Source organism: Agrilus planipennis, unplaced genomic scaffold, assembly GCF_000699045.2.
Source record: "Agrilus planipennis isolate EAB-ADULT unplaced genomic scaffold, Apla_2.0 scaffold3, whole genome shotgun sequence".
NCBI lineage: Eukaryota > Metazoa > Arthropoda > Insecta > Coleoptera > Buprestidae > Agrilus > Agrilus planipennis.
The window spans coordinates 2,228,920-2,250,679 of NW_020442460.1; positions in this window are offsets into that span (position 1 = coordinate 2,228,920).

Genomic DNA, 21,760 nt, shown 5'->3' on the forward strand with positions numbered 1-21,760 from the left:
TTATTTGCAACCCTATTTTGGCTCTGATTTTTCACGGTGAACAAACTATTTTGGCATGTGACTTCTTTCGAATTAAAACGGGTGACAAAGGCAAATAAGCCAGCATATAGAGGAATTATTTGTTGCTAAACTGAAGAAACTATAATATAAAGTTAGAAAAACTATATCTCAATCACTTCAAACAGAAGAATATAAATCATACTCAATCTTCCCAGCTGGTGATATAGTGGAAACACCACTATTGGTCTAGAAAAAACTGCAATATTTAAAAAATGAGGAAATGGCTGGAAGGTTTTCTGAAAAAATGTTTTATACTTAAGTAAATGTAGAAAGTTAAGTAGGTGTAGGTACTATAAAAAGGTATTTATTTGAAAAAAGTATTTTGAAAATACATATTTAGCATTTAGCGTTTAAAATACAAAAGTGAAGTCTATTTTGTACTATACATTTGAAATAACAAATCAAAAAAGTATTGGCATTTTATGTTTAAACACATTTAAAAAAACATTTTGCACACCTCTACATTTAGGTAATACATGTAACGAGATAATATTTATGCTAAATTGGATTTTCAATTAAGGTTAGCCAAACATTTCTTCAAAATTAGACTATTTCTTAACAATCTTGGTATTCACTTATTTTATGAAAATCCACTGTAAAAAGTAACATATAAAATAGAAGATTTTCACAAATGTTTAATTATTTCAGCAAAAATTTGTAAAAAAACGCCAAATTTCAGTTTTTGTTGTTTCGTGTTTGGCTTTATGATCAGGCAAAAGAATAAATATTCATATTAGCAAAGTAAAGGCCTAAACTGCAAATAATTTTATTTATAATGAAGATAATACCAGCTAGTTATTAGAAAACCGTAAACTATGAGAGAAATTATACGGAGTAAACATCAAAAAACTTACCGTTGTGACTTTAAAAAGTGCCTTCCCTCCCAGCGCGACCATTACTCCAATGGACCTCCTTCATCCCTTTGACAAGAAAACCCATAAGGATCTAGAACAAACTTAAATATAAATTTTCGATAGCCATAATCTAATTAAGAGTTAAACAATTAGTTCTTCCGCAAACTTCATATTCATATTGGGGGGTAATGAAGAGAGCCAGTAGAGACAAAGAAGAAGACCGCGTTTTTCTTATGAAGTCTATCTTCAGAGCTATAGCATGGTAAAGCGTAGAAACGTGGAGCTGGAGTAGCGTACGTGGTCTAGACAAAGTGCAATTAATGTATTTCAAAATGGTATTAGGGGTGGCGAGATGCACTTCAAGATACATCTGGAGTAAGGAATTGGGGGTAACTAGTATAGAATACACTTTTTTTTTAGGAAGAGCTTCAAAATACTTTATAGATGTTATATGTATGAAGAATGATAGATTGTCAAAAATATGCCTGTTAGAAAGAAATGGGAGCAAATAAATCGTCAAAATGGAGGCAAAATGTATTGGAGAGATAACAGGAGATGGACAGGTGGAGGACGAGAGGGCTAGACAGGGAGTGATAAGCGATTGCAGTAGTTTATATGTATAGAAGATCTAAACAGCATTAGCCAAAATAAACATTATAAGGAGATTTGGGTTAGAATAAGTGCGGTAAGGACTAATAAAAGAAGATTTGAGATGTAGACTATCTGTGAAGAAGACTGGAGAAGAAACACTGGCCCACCTATTTTGTTGTGAGGAAGCAGCTGGGGTTACAAAATACAAAGAGAGAAGGTAAGATAATTTGTAAGTGAATGGAGGAGAGACAGGCTAGAGGACGAGATGAGAACAATTTTAAACAATAAAGCGTCAAAATGGGGGAAAAGCTGTGGGAGGGATTACGGAAGTTTGGAGAATGACGTTGCAAAAAAAGTGGAAGGAGAAATTGTGAGCATAATCAGGAATGGATTGAACAGGTGAAGGACGCGAGAGCTATACAGGGAGTGACAAGCGATTGCATGTTCCATGCCTGAGGATTTAAACACCATTAGCAAAAATAAAGATTATAAGGAGATTTGGGCTAGAATTAGATGCGGTAATATAGAAAGGACTAATAAAAAAGGATTTGAGATATAGACTATGTGAATCTAGAGAGGAGACACTGGCCCACCTATTTTGTTGTTAAGGAAGCAGTTGGGGGTACAAAAAGAGGAGATAAGATAGTTCGTAAGATAGGGAAAACAAGAAGATAGGGAAGACAGACAAGAGAGATAATTGTGTGAGGTGATGTCTAAGTATATGTCAGCGATGTTAGATATACGAATTTCTTGGTATATGTACTGATTTTTCAAGATTTGTACCATGTACCAAGCCACTGCTGTCTTGGTATGCAAACATACCAAGTTCTGAATATTGACCAAATCTGCCATCTAGCATGGAATCAAATAATAATTAATATTTTTTTTTCTTATTTCTCACTATTTTCAGATACTTTCAATTTGAAAGTGAAAATNTCTATCCACGGTATCCCCATCGTACGGCTGTAACACCACATTTCGAATGCTTCTAACCTTTTCTTTTCCGCCGCGCCCACTGTCCATGTTTCGCACCCGTACAACGACGCGCTCCACACATACACCTTTAACAATCTTTTCGAATTTCTAAATTAACCGTTCGCGAGCATCGAAGTGACTTCTTTTTATTGAAGGCGACTGGACCCTGTGCTATCCTCTGCTTTATATCCCTACTACTGCTTCCTTTCTGACTTATCTGACTTCCTACATACGTAAAATCAGTCACTGGTTTGCAAGGGAATAAAAACTAGAGAAAGAGCGAATATAACGATAGGAGACGAAAAATTAGAAGAAGTGACTGATTTTCAAAATATTCCATCATAAATAGTATGTATTCTACATATTCAGGGAAAAGATTAACCACAATTTTAAACAAGTCCTTATTCCAGTGGTTTCCCACCTGTGGGGCGCGCCCCCCTAGGAGAGCGCGGGACTGTTACAAAGGGGGCATGCAGCTGTTTCCAAAATATCATTTTCGAATACAAACCAAAAAGTCGAATAGGTGTCAAAAAAATGAATCAGCAAAATAGGTATACTTAATCCACAATCCTCGCCGCGAATTTCTCGGGTACAAATGCTAAAACATCCATCCATTTTATGTACATTTTTACATAATATCCTATATTATTTTGTAGCCCATTAAATAAATTATAATATCAGTTGAGTATTTATGAAATTAGATTGTTAGAAAAATTAAGGGGGCGCAACAATCTTTTTTTAAAGGGAGCCGCAGGTACAAAATGGTTAGAATCCACTGACGTAACTAGTTTAAGGACAATGCATATAAAAACCATTGAACCATTTAAAAACATAAAAAAATGACATCCTTGATGGACAAATATCTTAAGAGAAATAGAAATCCTTGAAAAATTCTATTCTACATTTTGAATATGTACAAGTAAAGATACTTATGATACGATTAATGTAAAGTGAATATTCAACTGAAGAAACTCACCGTTGTGGTCGTTCCTTCTCTGTATCAGCGCGACCATTTCCATGAACCCCTTCATTCCTTCGGTAAGGAAAACCAAAATTATCTAGACCAAATAAAAGTATAAATTTTCGATACCTATAAACTATATAAGTACATATAGTTATGAATTCCAATCACATCTTTCACTAACTTCATACGCTTTTGGACTGATATAATAATCAATTAATACTAAATAGAAAATAAGTTAAACTGGATTTCAGAATTATAAAACCACATTGAACACTTTTTAACTTTACTTCATTAAAAGCCATTGAAAAAATTAAATCACGAAATTGAGAGATTTTCACAAAATGTTTAATTAATTTAACAAGGATTTGTAAAAATGGGTATTGAGTAATTGATTTTATATTATCACTAGGTGAAATAATATACGTAAATATTTGGTTAAGCAACGTGAAGCTGTAAAATGAAAACAATTATTTAATAATAATAATATTCGCTATGTTATTATACTAAAATTGTCTAAAAAACTTCAATAATAGTGATTATTTTGACATACATGAAGGAGAAATATCTAGAGTAAGATAAAACCTTGAAATATTCGATTCTATAGTTTCAAAGGGTTCAATAAGGGGAAATTATGAAACGATCAATGTATCTTCCAAACTTATAAAATAACTGGCTATTATCCAATTAGTTCTTTTACAAATTTCATAAGTATTGGAATTGGTAAGTAATCGTAAAATTAATAATTAATAAATAGGTACATATTATATAACACAACAAATTCATTGTGAAAAGAGAAGACAAAATTAGAAGATTTTCACAAACGTTTGCAAAATACTTGCATTCGTTTATTTCGACAGTTCAGATACCAAAATTTTGACTAGAATATGTAAAAAAATTTTTGGAAACTATCACCTACACTATGTCTTACGCCGTTCCATAGAATCGATGTTTAACTATCATTAATTTTATTTATTTGAACTTTTGAAATTTAAAATTACAAAGAAATTGAAGATGATAAATTCAGTCCTTTTGTTTTTAAAACATAAAACCAATTACGAAGAATGTAAATAATGATTAATTGCAATACTCACAATTGCAGTAGCAATTAGTTAACACTGGACTTCTAGCAAATTTCACCACCATATAGAGAAAGAAAACCAAAAATAGCTGTAACAAAATTAACTTAAATTAGTTCTTGTAAAAATTTCTAGGTTCTCCTAGAAAAATCATAAAAATTAACCTCGAAACGATGCAAACTCTCAAGAACGAACAAATTTTGTAAGATTTAACAGTAGTAGTAAATTCTAGTGGGGTTAAAAGTTGTTATTAACTTAAATAAAAAAGAAGGGACTCAGTGCATATGATGTGTAGCTAAAAGTTTTTTCCTAAATTTAATTTGGTTAAAGTTACCTCGCCTCTCCAAGTCCGATTGTTCTGTATTTTTGAAAAAAGGACGTTACAGTGCATAAAACGTCTTTTCAACGTTCAAAAGTGTTTTCTCATATTTTTATCATTTTAAAAATCTTGAAACATCCTATTGTTTCGTGTGTTGCTTAATTAGTTTATTTTTTTTTGCAAAACAGACGAACATTCCGAATTTAAAAAATGAAAAGTAGAATTTAAACTTCCAAATTCCTTCATAATTTTGATAAAACCAAAAATAGCTATGATTTAAGCCCAGAACCAAGTGTCGGCGGCAGTTACGACCCCTGTAATTAAATGCCAAAAGATGATCATTTTCTGCGGTTTTTCCTTTTTTTGTTATTTTACTGCAACGAGGGGCAAAAAGACACCCGAATCCTAGCTCCACCACGAAGAGTTCGTACAAGTTTAAAAAGGTTTAATTTACACAAAGGTAACGCCTTAATTTTCAAAACACATTTTTATGACTATTTATAACTAAAACAAGCCAAAATGTCTTACTCTGTCGCTCGAGCGTTCAACCACACGACTGTTAAAGAGAGCAAGTATTCGGAGAAGGAAAGACAGAAAGTTACGCTCGAACAAAAACCAAAAATTGTATTCTTAACAACAAAAAAATGCTTCAAAATATTTGAAAAACCATAAAGGTGTGCTACAACCACCTCGAGAATGGTGTACATTTCAAGCAATGAACGAGCTTTTAACTTTGGTTCGTTAGTTACCAAAATTAACCCCCACATATTATTAAATAGACATACTAAGACATTCCCTTTGTAATACAAGTTTAAAAAGGTTTAATTTACACAAAGATAACGCCTTAATTTTTAAAATACATTTTTATAACTATTTATAACTAAAACAAGCCAAAATGTCTTACTCTGTCGCTCGAGCGTTCAAGCACACGACTGTTAAAGAGAGCAAGTATTCGGAGAATAAAAGACAGAAAGTTACGCTCGAACAAAAGCCAAAAAATNCTTTCGAAAAATTGAGAAGAAAATCAAATATTCGAAGGAATTTTTGGCACCTTTTATGGTTCAAGCAAGTCATAAATTGCGCAAGTCGATTAATTATTGAATTCAAACGGCAGAACACGTTTTTTTGAAAGTCCTAAAATTAGAATACTAACGAAAATTTCCAAAAGCCAAACGTTAGCCTTTGCAATGCTGCAATAAGTAAGTATATACAATATATTTTTTGTACAGGCAAATATCATGATTGTAGAAAATATATATAGGCGTTAACCACCCTATTCCTAATGAAACATTTTACATATCTACTGAGTCTTCAGTTTATTACAACCGGTTTATACTTGTTTCGTCACTTCGTGATTAGTCACGATTTAGTCATTTAAAACTGATTTGCAGGTAAGAATAAATTCGTGGTTCGTCAACCTGGTTTAAAATTTACCTTAATACTTTATCCAGGCTTAGGATTAGTAAAACACAAAAGTTATCAATAAAAGCTCTGATTATAAATTAAATTTACACTTTAAAACTGCTTATGCGGAATTGAAAATGCCAATTTATCCGAATTGTTCACGTTAAACATTGACGTATAATTCTGTGGAATAGATAATGAATTGTCAAAAATGAAGTGAACTGTTATGCCTCATTAAAGTATGTTAGGTTGTGATGATAGAGAATTCCCTAGCTTTGGTTCGTTAGTTTCCGAAATTAAACCCCACATATTATTAACTAGACATACTAAGGGCATTGCCTTTGTAATACAAGTTTAAAAAGGTTTAATTTAGACGAAGATAACGCATTAATTTTCAACATTTGTAATGGATATTTATTCTAAAACGAGCCAAAATGTCTTGTTGTCTCGGTCGACCGTTCAAGCACACGGCTGTTAAAGAGAGCATCTATTCGGTGAACGAAAGACAGAAAGTTACGCTCGAACAAAAGCCGAAAAATATATTCTTCTCAACAAAAAAAAATGCTTCAGGATATTTAAAAAACGTTAAAGGTATGCTACTACCACCTCTATAATGGTATATATTTCAAACAATGAAAGAGCTATTAACTTGGATTCGTTGGTTTCCAAAATTAGTCCCAACATACAACATAATAGGGAAGTTAAAACACTCTATGTAATAAAAGTTTGAAAAGTTTAATTTATGCAAAATATTAAAATGAGCAAAATATCTTCATCTTTCGTTCGATCGTTCAAAGAGAGAATGTATTCAGTAAAAGATAAAAAACTAATAGTAAATAACTTTGTTATACGTGAAAAATGTTAACAATTGGCTGCAATCACCTCGATAGTGGTAGAGCTTCCAAAAAATGAAAAGAGTTTCAATTCAATTTATAAATATTGAAAATACGTTATTCCTTATTTTCTTCTCAATTTTACTTTGTAAAAACGAAATGTCGGTGCTTGTTTTCCTAATTAAACAATTTTTTATCTGTAATCGGCTTTGGGAGTATACACTTTTATTGAAACTATGGTATAGTAAAAATGAATGAAACAATTTGGTTCATTTCACTTAATTATGCAGCAAAAATTGAGCAGATATAAAATTTTACTGCGAAAAAGTGCAAAAAACCCGCATTTAACATTCCTCCAGCTACCAGTTAAACGCCGAAACCCGCCTCCCAGCTCTACCACGAACTCTTCGTGATAGAGGATACCTGAGAAGTCGGACTCGACGATTAACCGATAACTGGAACAGTGGAACATACGGGGGTAATACAACGCCGGACTTACAGTCGCCCGTTTGGCCTATTCCACCTAATAACGCTTTGCTATAGGTACCCTCACTCAGCGTCTAGGCAGTCAACCTACGATCTGCGACCGTATTACCGCTAGGTAAGCAAACGAGCTTGCCTTATATACCGTTTAATTGCGGAAAATAGCGGTAATCAGTTTCGCTCTTACGTAGTTTTTTAATATGATGTATAACAAAAACTAAAATAATACTCCTATGTATCACTTACTGACACTTATCTTGAGAGATTTGTAGAAGGAATTTTTTATAATATAGTTAGAAACCGCTAAAATACGTTATTCATAATTATAAGAAAGAAATTGAAATTAAAAGCACTATATCGGTAGGTACGCATAATAAATAAAAACTATAAGTATATGACAAAAAATTAATTTCTTAGTTTCATAATTTTTAAAACAAATGGTTAATTGTTACATTAATACAATTTAAACAACGCACGCTTGATCATTGTATTAAAAAGAGCGAGTATTCGGAAAGAAAAGGATCACAAATACGCTTCCCTAGTCGTACCATCATAAAAATTCTCTTTTTGTGGCGAAATTATGTTGTGGCTAATTATCAAAAATTCTCATAGTTCATATGAAATGCAGCATTTCTTTCCAACAATGGAAGGATGAATTAGTTTTTGAGATTTTCAAATAATTTTCGAAGTTTTCTTTTTATAAATTTCTAATGGATATAACAAATGTAAAAACTACATACCTAATGAAGAAAAAACCTTAAAATTGTATCCTAACTATCGAAATTTCTAGATGAAGATGAAATGTGAAAAAACTTACCGGAAACTAATTTTTATTCGTTACTACGATTCCAACATAAAAGCTCCACATTAAATCATTGTGCTGGCTTTATCCTTAGATAACACATTCTCACTTGATGTTAACAACAGATATTTCCGTTATTAGCATTTGTTTGAGTAGATTAAACTTTGAAAATCATACGATTACTGATTTCACGGTATATTTTGCTGTTCGAACGCTAAACATTACAATTTTTTCGAAAACGATTACCGTAAACGTAAACACATTAACGCCTGAAAATATTAATAAATACTAATGAGGAAATTTCCACTGTTTGTAACGCGTTAGCCCACGGTCAACAGAGGCAGAACCAAATGACTGCTGGCGCCACCGATGAGCCTGAGTACGGAGAGAATTCAAACTAGCTTGTACAAAACTAATCTAATTGTCTAGTGAAATAATACGTAAATGTGTACACTGAAAAGTGCTTTTGAAAAATCGAGAAGGAAATCAAATAATGTTGGCACTTTTTATGGTTCGGGCAAATAATAAATTGAGTTTGAAATAGGCGAGGTACGGTGTATTAATAAGATGTTCAAGTCGATCAATTATTAAATTCAAAAATCAGGACACGTTTTCTTCAGTCCTAAAATTAAAATATTAACGAAAATTTCCAAAAGCCAAACATTTTTTTTGCTATGCTGTAATAAGTAAGTTTATACAATATATTTTTTTGTACCGGCAAATATCATGCTTGGAGGAATTATATAGGCGTTAACCACCCTATTCCTTATGAAATATGTTACAAACTGGTTGAATCTTTAGTTTATTACAACCGGTTTACACTTGTTTCATCACTTCGTGATTAGTCACTTAATAATATTTGATCATTTAAAACCCATTTGCAGGTAAGAATAAATTCGTGATTCGTCACCCTGGTTTAAATATACCTTCGCACTTTATACAGGCCTAGGATTACTAAAACACAAAAGTTAACAATAAAACCTCTGATTAATAAATAAAAATTTACACTTTACAATCTGCAATGTCTTTAAAACTGCCTATGCGAGATTGAAAATGCCGATTTATTCGAACTAAACATTGTGGAATGGATAATGAATCGTCAAAAATGAAGTGAAGTGTTATGCTCCATTAATGTACGTTAGGTTATAATGCAAGAGGATTCTCTAATTGCATTCTAAGAAGTGATACGCATCAGGAGAAAATTTATGCATTAAGACATCATGGTTGGAAATGTCTTGTTCTTTTGGTTGAGCGTTCAAGCACACGACTGCTAAAGAGAGCAAGTATTCGGAGAATAAAAGACAGAAAGTTACGTTCGATCAAAAGCTATAAAATATATTCTTAACAACAAAACATGCTTTAAAATATTTAAAATGCATTAAAGGTAAGCTACAACCACCTCGATAATGGTTTAGATTCCAAACCATGAAAGAGCTTTTAACTTTGGTTCGTTAGTTACCAAAATTAACCCCCACATATTTTTAAATAGAATACTAAGACACTCCCTTTGTAATGCAAGTTTAAAAAGGTTTAATATACACAAAGAAAACGCATTAATTTTCAAAATACATTTTTAATGGCAATTTATACTAAAACGAGCCAAAATGTCTTGTTCTCTCGGTCGACCGTTCAAGCACACGACTGTTAAAGAGAGCAAGTATTCGGAGAATAAAAGACAGAAAGTTACGTTCGATCAAAAGCTATAAAATATATTCTTAACAAGAAAACATGCTCTAAAATATTTAAAATGCATTAAAGGTATGCTACAACTACCTCGATAATGGTTTAGCTTTCAAACCATGAAAGAGCTTTTAAATTCGGTTCGTTAATATTCAAAATTAACCCCCACAGGTCATTAAATAGGCAAACTAAGACATTCCCTTTGTAATACAAGTTTAAAAACATTTAATTTACACAAAGATAAGGCATTAATATTCGAAACACATTTTTTTATGGCTATTTATACCAAAACAAGCCAAAATGTCTTGTTCTGTCAGTCGAGCGTTCAAGCATACGACTGTTAAAGAGAGAAAGTATTCGGAGAATGAAAGACGGAAAGTTACGTTCGAACAAAAGCGAAAAAATATATTGTTAACAACAAAAAAATACTTGCAAATATTTAAAAAACATTAAAAATAAGCTACAACCACCTCGATAATGGTATAGATTTCAAACAATGAGAGAGCTTTTAGCTTTGGTTCGTAAGTTTGCGAAATTGACCCCCCGCATATCATTAAATAGACAAACTAAGACATTCCGTTTGTAATGCAAGTTTAAAAAGGTTCAATATATACAAAGAAAACGCATTAATTTTCAAAACACATTTTTAATGGCAATTTATACTAAAATGACCGAAAATGTCTTGTTCTCTCGGTCGACCGTTCAAGCACACAACTGTTAAAGAGAGCAAGTATTCGGCGAATCAAGAACAGAAAGTTACGTTCCAAGAAAAGCTATAAAATAAATTCTTAACAACATAACATGCTTTAAAGTATTTAAAATTCATTAAAGGTATGCTACAACCACCTCGATAATGGTTTAGATTCCAAACCATAAAAGAGCTTTTAACTTTGGTTCGTTAGTCACCAAAATTACCACCACATATTATTAAATAGAATACTAAGACACTCTCTTTGTAATGCAAGTTTAAAAAGGTTTAATATACACAAAGAAAAACGCATTAATTTTCAAAATACATTTTTAATGGCTATTTATACCAAAACGAGCCAAAATGTCTTGTTCTGTCGGTCGAGCGTTCAACCACACGATTGTTAAAGAGAGCAAGTATTCGGAGAATAAAAGACAGAAAGTTACGCTCGAACAAAAGCTAAAAATTATATTCTTAACAACGAAAAAATTCTTCAAAATATTTAAAACCTTATTATATTTAAAAAATATTAAAAAATGAAAAAGGTTTCAATTTATAAATATTGAAAATACATTTTTTATTTCTTTTACTTTGTAAAAACGAAATGTCGAAAAACCTTTTATATTTAATCGGCTTTGGGAATATACACTTTTATTGAAAATATGGTATAGTAAAAATTGGTGAAACAAATTGGTTCATTTCACTTAATTATGCAGTTAATCAAAAATTGAGCAGATATAAAATTTTACTGCGAAAAAGTGCAAAAAACCCGCATTTAACATTCCTCCAGCTACCAGTTAAACGCCGAAACCCGCCTCCCAGCTCCACCACGAACTCTTCGTGATAGAGGATACCTGAGAAGTCGGACTCGACGATTAACCGATAACTGGAACAGTGGAAAATACGGGGGTAATACACCGCCGGACTTACAGTCGCCCGTTTGGCCTATTCCACCTAATAACGCTTTGCTATAGGTACCCTCACTCAGCGTCTAGGCAGTCAACCTACGATCTGCGACCGTATTACCGCTAGGTAAGCAAACGAGCTTGCCTTATATACCGTTTAATTGCGGAAAATAGCGGTAATCAGTTTCGCTCTTACGTAGTTTTTTAATATGATGTATAACAAAAACTAAAATAATACTCCTATGTATCACTTACTGACACTTATCTTGAGAGATTTGTAGAAGGAATTTTTTATAATATAGTTAGAAACCGCTAAAATACGTTATTCATAATTATAAGAAAGAAATAGAAATTAAAGAAACTATATCGGTAGATAGGTAGACATAATAAATAATAAACTATAAGTATATTTAATTTGTTAAGAAATATTTTTTTTTAATTTTTAAAACATGTGTAATTGTTATATTAATACAATTTAAACAACGCACGCTCGATCATTGTATTAAAATGAGCGAGTATTCGGAGAGAAAAGGATGACAACTACGCTTCCCTAGTCGTACCATCATAAAAATTCTCATAGTTCATATGGAATGCAGCATTTCTTTCCAACAATAGAAGGATTAATTAATTTTTGAGGTTTTTGCATAAATTTGTACTAGCTATAATAAATAGGAAAACTAGAAATCTAATCAAGAAAAAAACTCAAAATTGTATCCTAACTATCGAAATTTCTAGGTGAAGATCAAATGTGAAAAACTTACCAGAAACTAATTTTTATTCGTTACTACGATCCCAACATAAAAGCTCGACATTAAATCATTGTAGGTACTGGCTTTATCCTTAGATAACACTTTCTCACTTAATGTTAACAACAGATATTGTTGATATTAGCATTTGTTTGTGTAGATTAAACTTAGAAAATCATACGATCATTGATTTCACGGTATATTTTGCTGTTTGAACGCTAAACATTACAATGTTTTCGATAAAGATGAACGTAAACGTTACACATTAACGCCCGAAAATATTAATAAATACTAATGAGGAATTTTCCACTGTTTGTAACGTGTTAGCCCACGGTCAACAGAGGCAGAACCAAATGACTGCTGGCGCCACCGATGAGCCTGAGTACGGAGAATATTCAAACTAGATTGTACAAAAATAATGTAAGCGTCTCCAGTGAAATAATTTAAAATAAAATTGAAAATGTTTTCAAATACGTACACTGAATAGCACTTTCGAAAAATTGAGAAGAAAATCAAATATTCGAAGGAATTTTTGGCACCTTTTATGGTTCAAGCAAGTCATAAATTGCGCAAGTCGATTAATTATTGAATTCAAACGGCAGAACACGTTTTTTTGAAAGTCCTAAAATTAGAATACTAACGAAAATTTCCAAAAGCCAAACGTTAGCCTTTGCAATGCTGCAATAAGTAAGTATATACAATATATTTTTTGTACAGGCAAATATCATGATTGTAGAAAATATATATAGGCGTTAACCACCCTATTCCTAATGAAACATTTTACATATCTACTGAGTCTTCAGTTTATTACAACCGGTTTATACTTGTTTCGTCACTTCGTGATTAGTCACGATTTAGTCATTTAAAACTGATTTGCAGGTAAGAATAAATTCGTGGTTCGTCAACCTGGTTTAAAATTTACCTTAATACTTTATCCAGGCTTAGGATTAGTAAAACACAAAAGTTATCAATAAAAGCTCTGATTATAAATTAAATTTACACTTTAAAACTGCTTATGCGGAATTGAAAATGCCAATTTATCCGAATTGTTCACGTTAAACATTGACGTATAATTCTGTGGAATAGATAATGAATTGTCAAAAATGAAGTGAACTGTTATGCCTCATTAAAGTATGTTAGGTTGTGATGATAGGGAATTCCCTAATTGCCTTCTAAGAAGAGATATGCATCAGGGGTAAAATTTATGCATTAGCACATTGTGGTTGGAAATTATTTCCTGATAGACGTGTGTAATATGCTTTGCACCATGGATTTGGCCGAGGTTAGGCCAGATATTGTCTTCATATGCGTAATTCTACCATACAGACCAGGTAATATAGCGAAAGGGTATAAGAAAAGGTGTAGAGAGATTATGTAGTGGTACTGAGGTATCTTCAAGGTAAGTTAAAACCAAAACGCTAGTAGCGAGTACGTGTAATTAACAATTAAAGATATATGATAAATATTTTCTTATATGTTACTACCGAGTTTGGTAACTGCACTACAAAAAGTATAAAAAAGAGTTGATTAGTATCACATCTGTTCTTTTTATGGGCCTCTAAGTACAGTGATTCTTTAATTCCTCCTAAACTATAATAATTACTTCAAAAATAATATATCAATTTATAAGACATTTAAAAAAAGCTACAGCCACCTCGATAATGGCGTAGATTTCAAGCAATGAAAGAGCTTTTAACTTTGGTTCGTTAGTTTGCGAAATTAACCCCCACATATCATTAAATAGACAAACTAAGACATTCCCTTTGTAATAAAAGTTTAAAAAGGTTCAATATACACACAGAAAATGCATTAATTTTCAAAACACATTTTTAATGGTTATTTATATTAAAACGAGCCAAAATGTCTTGTTCTGTCAGTCGAGCGTTCAAGCATACGACTGTTAAAGAGAGAAAGTATTCGGAGAATGAAAGACAGAAAGTTACGTTAGAACAAAAGCCAAAAAATATATTCTTAACAACAAGAAAATGTTTGAAAATATTTAGAAAACATTTAAAAAAAGCTACATCCACCTCGATAATGGTATAGATTTCAAACAATGAGAGAGCTTTTAACTTTGGTTCGCTAGTTACCAAAATTAACCCCACATAATATTAAATAGACATACTAAGACACAAGTTTAAATAGGTTTAATATACACAAAGAGAAGAATTGATTAGTATCACATCAGTTATTTTTATGGATTTACTTGCTTTTCCCTGCGGCTTCGCTCGCAGAAATTAATATAGTTTCTCCGTAAAACTTTTAACTCCCAATTCACCCTTACAACGTTTTAATTTTACGTAAAGTCACTATCTTAGATTTCAAATACAAACGTAGCAACAACATTTCATCCTTAAGGGTTGATTTATAAAAATTGCCAAAACACGTATTTGCTTAATTTCAACAATGAGCAACCTTCAAGTAAATCCGAAAATAAAATAAAATATACCCCATGGAAACGTTGCAATCTCCTTTCATTTGATTAATAATGTCGAACAGCATATATACCAAGTTTCAAGTAAATTTAACCACAAATAAAGTATGTCCCAAACAAAAATTGCAACACTATTTTACCCTCCCTGTTTGGAGGTTGAAGTTTTTAAAATGTCGAGATATGTCTTTTAGGAATTAAATAAGGGATCATTAAAACCAAGTTTCAAGTAAATTTAATCACAAATAAAGTTTGTCCCAAACAAAAATTGCAACACTATTTTACCTTCCCTGTTTGGAGGTTGAAGTTTTTATAATGTCGAGATATGTCTTTTAGGAATTAAATAAGGGACCATTAAAACCAAGTTTCAAGTAAATTTAATCACAAATAAAGTTTGTCCCAAACAAAAATTGCAACACTATTTTACCTTCCCTGTTTGGAGGTTGAAGTTTTATAATATATGTTCCATTTAAACATTGCAACTCCTCTTCGCCACTCATTTTCCCCAACAGAGATTGAATTTTTTAACTAGTTTCAAGTAAATCTGGCCAAAACAAACAAGCAATTTTTGCAAACCCCTTTAAGCTTCCTGAAGAGGTAGAATTTTGTAAAATGTTGAAATAGGTATACATGCGTATTGTTAGTCCATGTCAGTTGCGTTTTCTTGTACCACGTTTTTCTTTGTCCACGGGAACAGGATAAGAAGTATCCTATGTCCTTCTCCTGGTTCTAAGCTACCTCCTCACCAATTTTCAGCCAAATCGGTTCAGTCGTTCTTGAGTTATAAATAGTGTAACTAAGAAGACTTTCTTTTATATATGTAGATTAAACAGGTTTAATTTAATTTGGGAAGTGAAAGATTAAAATGATCGAGTTTTTGGATTTTGTTATTGTAATCTTTGCATTATCTTAAATGATTGGAAAAGTTTAACTTCTGATACATTTTTTAATTTCTAATTTCGTGTATATTTAATATTTTACTTTTCGGTATGTTACTAAATACACTTCGGCTAAAAATTAACGTATCACTAGAAATGTGACACAAATCTATTGTGTAAGTCTAACATTAACGAATCTTCTTGATTGGCCTACGTATAATGCATCACATTCATTAGCCATATTATAAGCTTCACATTCTTTTAAAGGTTGAATTTATTACAATTAATTAAATACTTCGACACCATTTTTTCACATAGCTTTTCCAGCTTCGATAAAAAAATAAAAAAGGATACTAGGGAATCCTAAAGAAAAGGAAGGGCATGACTATAACACTCATTTCGTTCGTGTTGCCTTTTTCTACCATAAGCATACGGTCTTAACCTAAGAAAAAAATGTTTTAATTTCATTGCTTATAAGGGTACGGCAGAAAAAGACAAAACAAACGCAGTTTTGTTTACCAAATTAGGATGTGTTCAACGAAATAGAAGTTATACAAATTGAGACTTTTACCCTTATACTATACCCTTATAATAAAGAGAATTTATATGTTTAATTTGAGATATACATCACCATCTTAGACAGCAACTAATTTTATACATAAAGAAATAGGATAGGATATAGTATTGATTATATAATTTAGAAAGACTAGTCAACAATTTAACTGTAGTTAATAACCCAATAGTACAATAATAAACTTAGCCTACCTTTTTGGATAACTGGGTAACGTAGAAATGGCAGAGAACTATCGTAGGGTGAGTGAAGACGGTAAGCCGTTTCACCACCTTGCATTTTCGTGATCTTGAATTCGATTCAATGATTATAATTGATTTCGCTATTTAAACATTCGCTAATTGACCTACTAACACAGTAGATAAGTAGGTGTTACGTTTCAGTTTGCAGTGAAGGTGTCATTTGAACAAAATAATTGGTCGTTCGTTTTGTTAGGAAGTAAAATAAGCCAGGCACTTTCCATATTTTGATAATAACTTCCAATTAGCGTGTAATCGAGAGGTCAAAGCCAACGTTCCGATTGATTTATGGCGGTGGTTATTCGTACGTGCATTGATTTTCCTTTCTTGCCCTATTGCTACCGCAAAGTGATATTCTTTAGATATTAATTTTAGGTAAATTAAACAGGATAATAGTAGCAAAAATAGGGTGACCCGGCCGGCATGTTTAAACAGTTGATTCCGCTCTGATGGTTTCTACAGTAAGGAAATTAGTAGAGTAGGTACCCAGCCTAATAACACAGTGCAAAGAGCAATACAGAAGTGCGATAAATATTTACATCTGTATTGTTAATATTTTTGTATTATTGAAGTATTGGACTTATCCCAAAGCGCTTCAACTTCAGGGACAAGAAAGTTTTTTACCCCACATGTACAAACAATTCTAGATAATACAAATCAGAACTGCAAAACAGTTGAATAAGTATTTATTGATAAAGTTCATTTGATTAAAACTTTATACCGGGTGTCCAGTGATGATCAAAGCAAGACTAATACCAAGACTTGCACGCAGTCTTGGTATTGATCTTGACCTTACTTCTTTGTTCTTGGTCTTGGTCTCTTGTCATGAGTTTTAAAGACAGTAGTGTCGATAATTCTGAGAGTTACGAGAAGTCAAGAACTTACCTTTCCTCTAATGCTTAAATTGACCTTTTTTCCAACGCATGAATTGCCTTTCTAGCGAACAAAATAGCATAACGTACTTGAAAGTAGTAAAATATATAAAAANGTTTTTATAATGTCGAGATATGTCTTTTAGGAATTAAATAAGGGACCATTAAAACCAGGTTTCAAGTAAATTTAATCACAAATAAAGTTTGTCCCAAACAAAAATTGCAACACTATTTTACCTTCCCTGTTTGGAGGTTTAAGTTTTTAAAATGTCGAGATATGTCTTTCAAAAATTAAATAAGGGACCATTAAAACCAAGTTTCAAGTAAATTTAACCACAAATAATATATGTTCCATTTAAACATTGCAACTCCTCTTCGCCACTCATTTTCCCCAACAGAGATTGAATTTTTTAACTAGTTTCAAGTAAATCTGGCCAAAACAAACAAGCAATTTTTGCAAACCCCTTTAAGCTTCCTGAAGAGGTAGAATTTTGTAAAATGTTGAAATAGGTATACATGCGTATTGTTAGTCCATGTCAGTTGCGTTTTCTTGTACCACGTTTTTCTTTGTCCACGGGAACAGGATAAGAAGTATCCTATGTCCTTCTCCTGGTTCTAAGCTACCTCCTCACCAATTTTCAGCCAAATCGGTTCAGTCGTTCTTGAGTTATAAATAGTGTAACTAAGAAGACTTTCTTTTATATATATAGATAAGTAAAGTGATTTTTTTAATTCCTCCAAGATTATAATAATTACTTCAAAAATAATATATATCAATATTAAAAACATAGTTAAGCTGCAGCTTATGTTAAAAACAGCAAAATATTTTATTCTCGACCACCAGTTGAAGCATGCACATGTAAAAAGGGCAAGAATTCAGAAAACAAAAGATAGAAAACGCGCTTCCTGTTGAAAATGTACAAATTGAATTCAAAATTCAAGAACCTAGCTTTTAATCAAAGGAATTTCATGTTTTTTTTGACATAAAAAGCAATCATGTACCAATATGTAGGGAGGTTCTTATTTTGACAATTTATTAATTTTTATGCTCCCAGGGACTCATATTCAGGTTTGAAATAAATAACAAAAATTCTTAAGTTTAAACGTTACTCATTGAATTAAACCTTTGAAGTGAGATTTTCAATGATTCATCAATCCTTTAAGTGAAATTTGATGAAATTTTGCACATTTTGAGCTCACGTAATTAATGCAGCCTCATTTATTCCGTGGTGAAAGCCCAATTTTATTACAATGAAAATCCAGCGCCGTTAATAATGAGATAGGGACATTAAACTTGAAGAATTTTTTTGTTGTTCAACGTTAGGAGTTAGAGGAGAATAAAAATTATAAACTAAATTTTCGCAAAATAATACAACAGTAATTTTTCCGTTGTTAATTAATGCATTTATTATGTTAATGCATGATATTATTGATGATCTGAAATTAGTAGTCGTGTAAGATAAAATATTTATGCATATAACTGTGAACAAACGTTATGAATAAAGATAATTACGAATAAAGTCTTAACTAATAGTAAACAACTTACCGAGTAAAATTGCAGGATTATAAAACACATTAAACCATAACGACATAGATACTCCAATCTGTTATAACTATAAACACAAATTTTTAGAAAAATTTCCCGATAAAACAGTGGAATTTTCACTAAAATTCGTTAATTTTCCAGCGATCGTTCGCGCAATACCCTCTTTACGACATACTGAGCTAGTATACGTATCAACGCAGTCGTCGCTTGAAAGACTGGTGGCGCCCTATGTATTATTACGGAGAGCTTTTAAACTACTGCTTGAAACCGAAAAAATGAAATTTAAAACAACAAAATGATATTAACAATATTAATGATTAATTCATCACAAGAATAAAATTATAATGTAAATGTTTTTTTACGTCTACATATTATAAATCGTAAGCATAATTTCTTGTATTAATTATATCAAAGATAAAATAAGTATAAAAAAATTGGTCTGAGCACACTTTGGTCGGTGCTAATACGACTAACTTCCCATTAGATAATACAGTTATTGTAAAGTACATTCGTTTCTAAAGTTTGAAAAAAACGCGGCACAATAATAAATAACAAACAATGTTTGAGAGTTCGTCATTTTATAAACCCATAAGAAACAGTATTTCGTCTGAGAAAACCGAATTGATAGAGTACTTGCATCAGTCAATTGGTAAATACTATTTTTTATTGTTTATCGATTGTTTATAACAATTCATTTTGTTATAAACAAATTTTTATTATAATATGTTATTATAATATGTTATTCCCTGTCTTGAATAATGATATTTCGTTATTATTGATTCCGTAACTTCATTGTTGTGATTAGATTAGAACGTATTTTAATTAAATTGTTTGTAATTAATTCGTTTTTTTTTTTATAAAAAAAAAACGGCTTGACCGATTTCGTTCAAATTTCTTTCAGATCTTCATTATGATAATATCTTTCGAAAAAATTTTGGTTGAGGGCGATATCTCAATCCGTTCTTGAGATATCGAAAACGAAAAAAATGCTGACATACGAACGTACGTACATACGTACGTACGTACNGCAAGTGCATTTTGAAGAGCGAAAGATTTATTTGCACCAAATACAGAACTTTACGATTTCTTCGACAGCTAAAATGGAAACAGAAACTCATTTTTCATCGCGAACAGCGATCGATCTGAAGTTAGCTTTTCAGCGGTTTGTTACGAGAATATTTCAAATCAAAGATAAAATATCTAATACAATACTTTAAGAAACTTTAATAATAGTATTTAGTATTTAATATTGATGTGAAAATTCATTAATTATCCACTACAAATTATCTCAAATTAATGAGGAAAAATTACTGCTGCTGTGTACACCCTCGCCGGGACTTGAACCCGAGACTTTCGGATTTATGCACCAATGCTTTCACTACTAAGCTATTAGAGGTGACAGAAGAAATCGTGACAAAATGTACTTATTAGACGACAGATTCAAAGTGTATATTAATATCATATGAAATACTTTTAGTGGTGGTTAATATTTAATATTAATGTGAAAATTCATTTGATTTTTGTCCACTACAAATTAACTCAAATTAATGTGGAATAATTATTGCTGTTGTCACATTTGTTTAAGTGAAGTTATAAAAATAATTTAAAGTGAGTAAGCACCAGTATAACAAAGAATATTCATTTGATGAAAAAACGTAATAGTCAGATATTTAAAGTATCAAGTTGTTTATTATACTTTTACATTCAGATTGTTTTTTTTTTTGTATCAGACAAATGCATGATAACCTTCCACAACGTAAAGATTGTACATACACACGTGTATACAGTAATATCGAGCTGGAGATAAGGCGACTGCCTTATCCGATCATAAAAAACGTCGTTGTCAGAATGGAGATGAACAAATATTTCTTAGTGTTTACGAACAGGAAATTACTATAAATGAATAAATTTCTTAAACGCAAATGTAGTAAGGCTTAATACAAATAGTGATAAACATTTTCATTTCAATTTAATAGATACTTCTGTACTTTTGAAATTTGAATTATGAGTAAATCTTGGTAGCAAAAGTTAGTCGTAAATCAATTCAAATTTCAAAAGTATTTTACTATATCAATAACGTGAATAAGTATGAGTTTACAGTTGTTTAATACTTCGACCCTTTAAAGCAGTGGTTGTTAACCAGTGGTCCGCGAACCACTGGAAAAACAAATGAACATTACAAGCAATTTGAAAAACTTAAAAAGTGAATTCAATCGCTATTTTCTTGATTGCGAGGACAAAGGTATTCGGAAAATTGTCTAGAATCCTTTCATTGTTAACGTTTCTAAGGTGCCTGATAAAATTCAAGAGGAAGTGATTGAAATGCAACACGATAACAACCTGAAAAATACATTCGGAACAGGAATTAATCTTGAATATTTTTAGAGTCAAAAAGCAACTTGTTTCCCAATGATTCGAGAAATTGCTATACCTAATCCAATCTAACTTTATTTTCAACATATTCATTGGGAGTATGAGTTTTAGAAATTCGAAAAAGATTGTTAAAGATGTATGTTTGTAAGGGGGCGTTGTACGGGTGCGAAATATGGATGGTGGACGCGGCGGAAAAAAAAACAGTTAAAAGCGTTCGAAATGTGGTGTTACAGGAGAATTATGACTATACCGTGGATAGAGAAGGTTAGGTATTAGAAAGAATAGGAGAACAGAGGACTTTATGGAAGTCAATAAGAAATAAGCGAGACAGGTTGGTAGACACCTTTTCAGGCATGACAGGCAGAAACAGGAGTTAAGAGGAGTAGAGGTAGACCTAGATTATGTTACTGTTTGCAAATAATTGAAGATGTGGGATGTTTTAAGGAAATGCGTAGATTAGTTCAAGATAG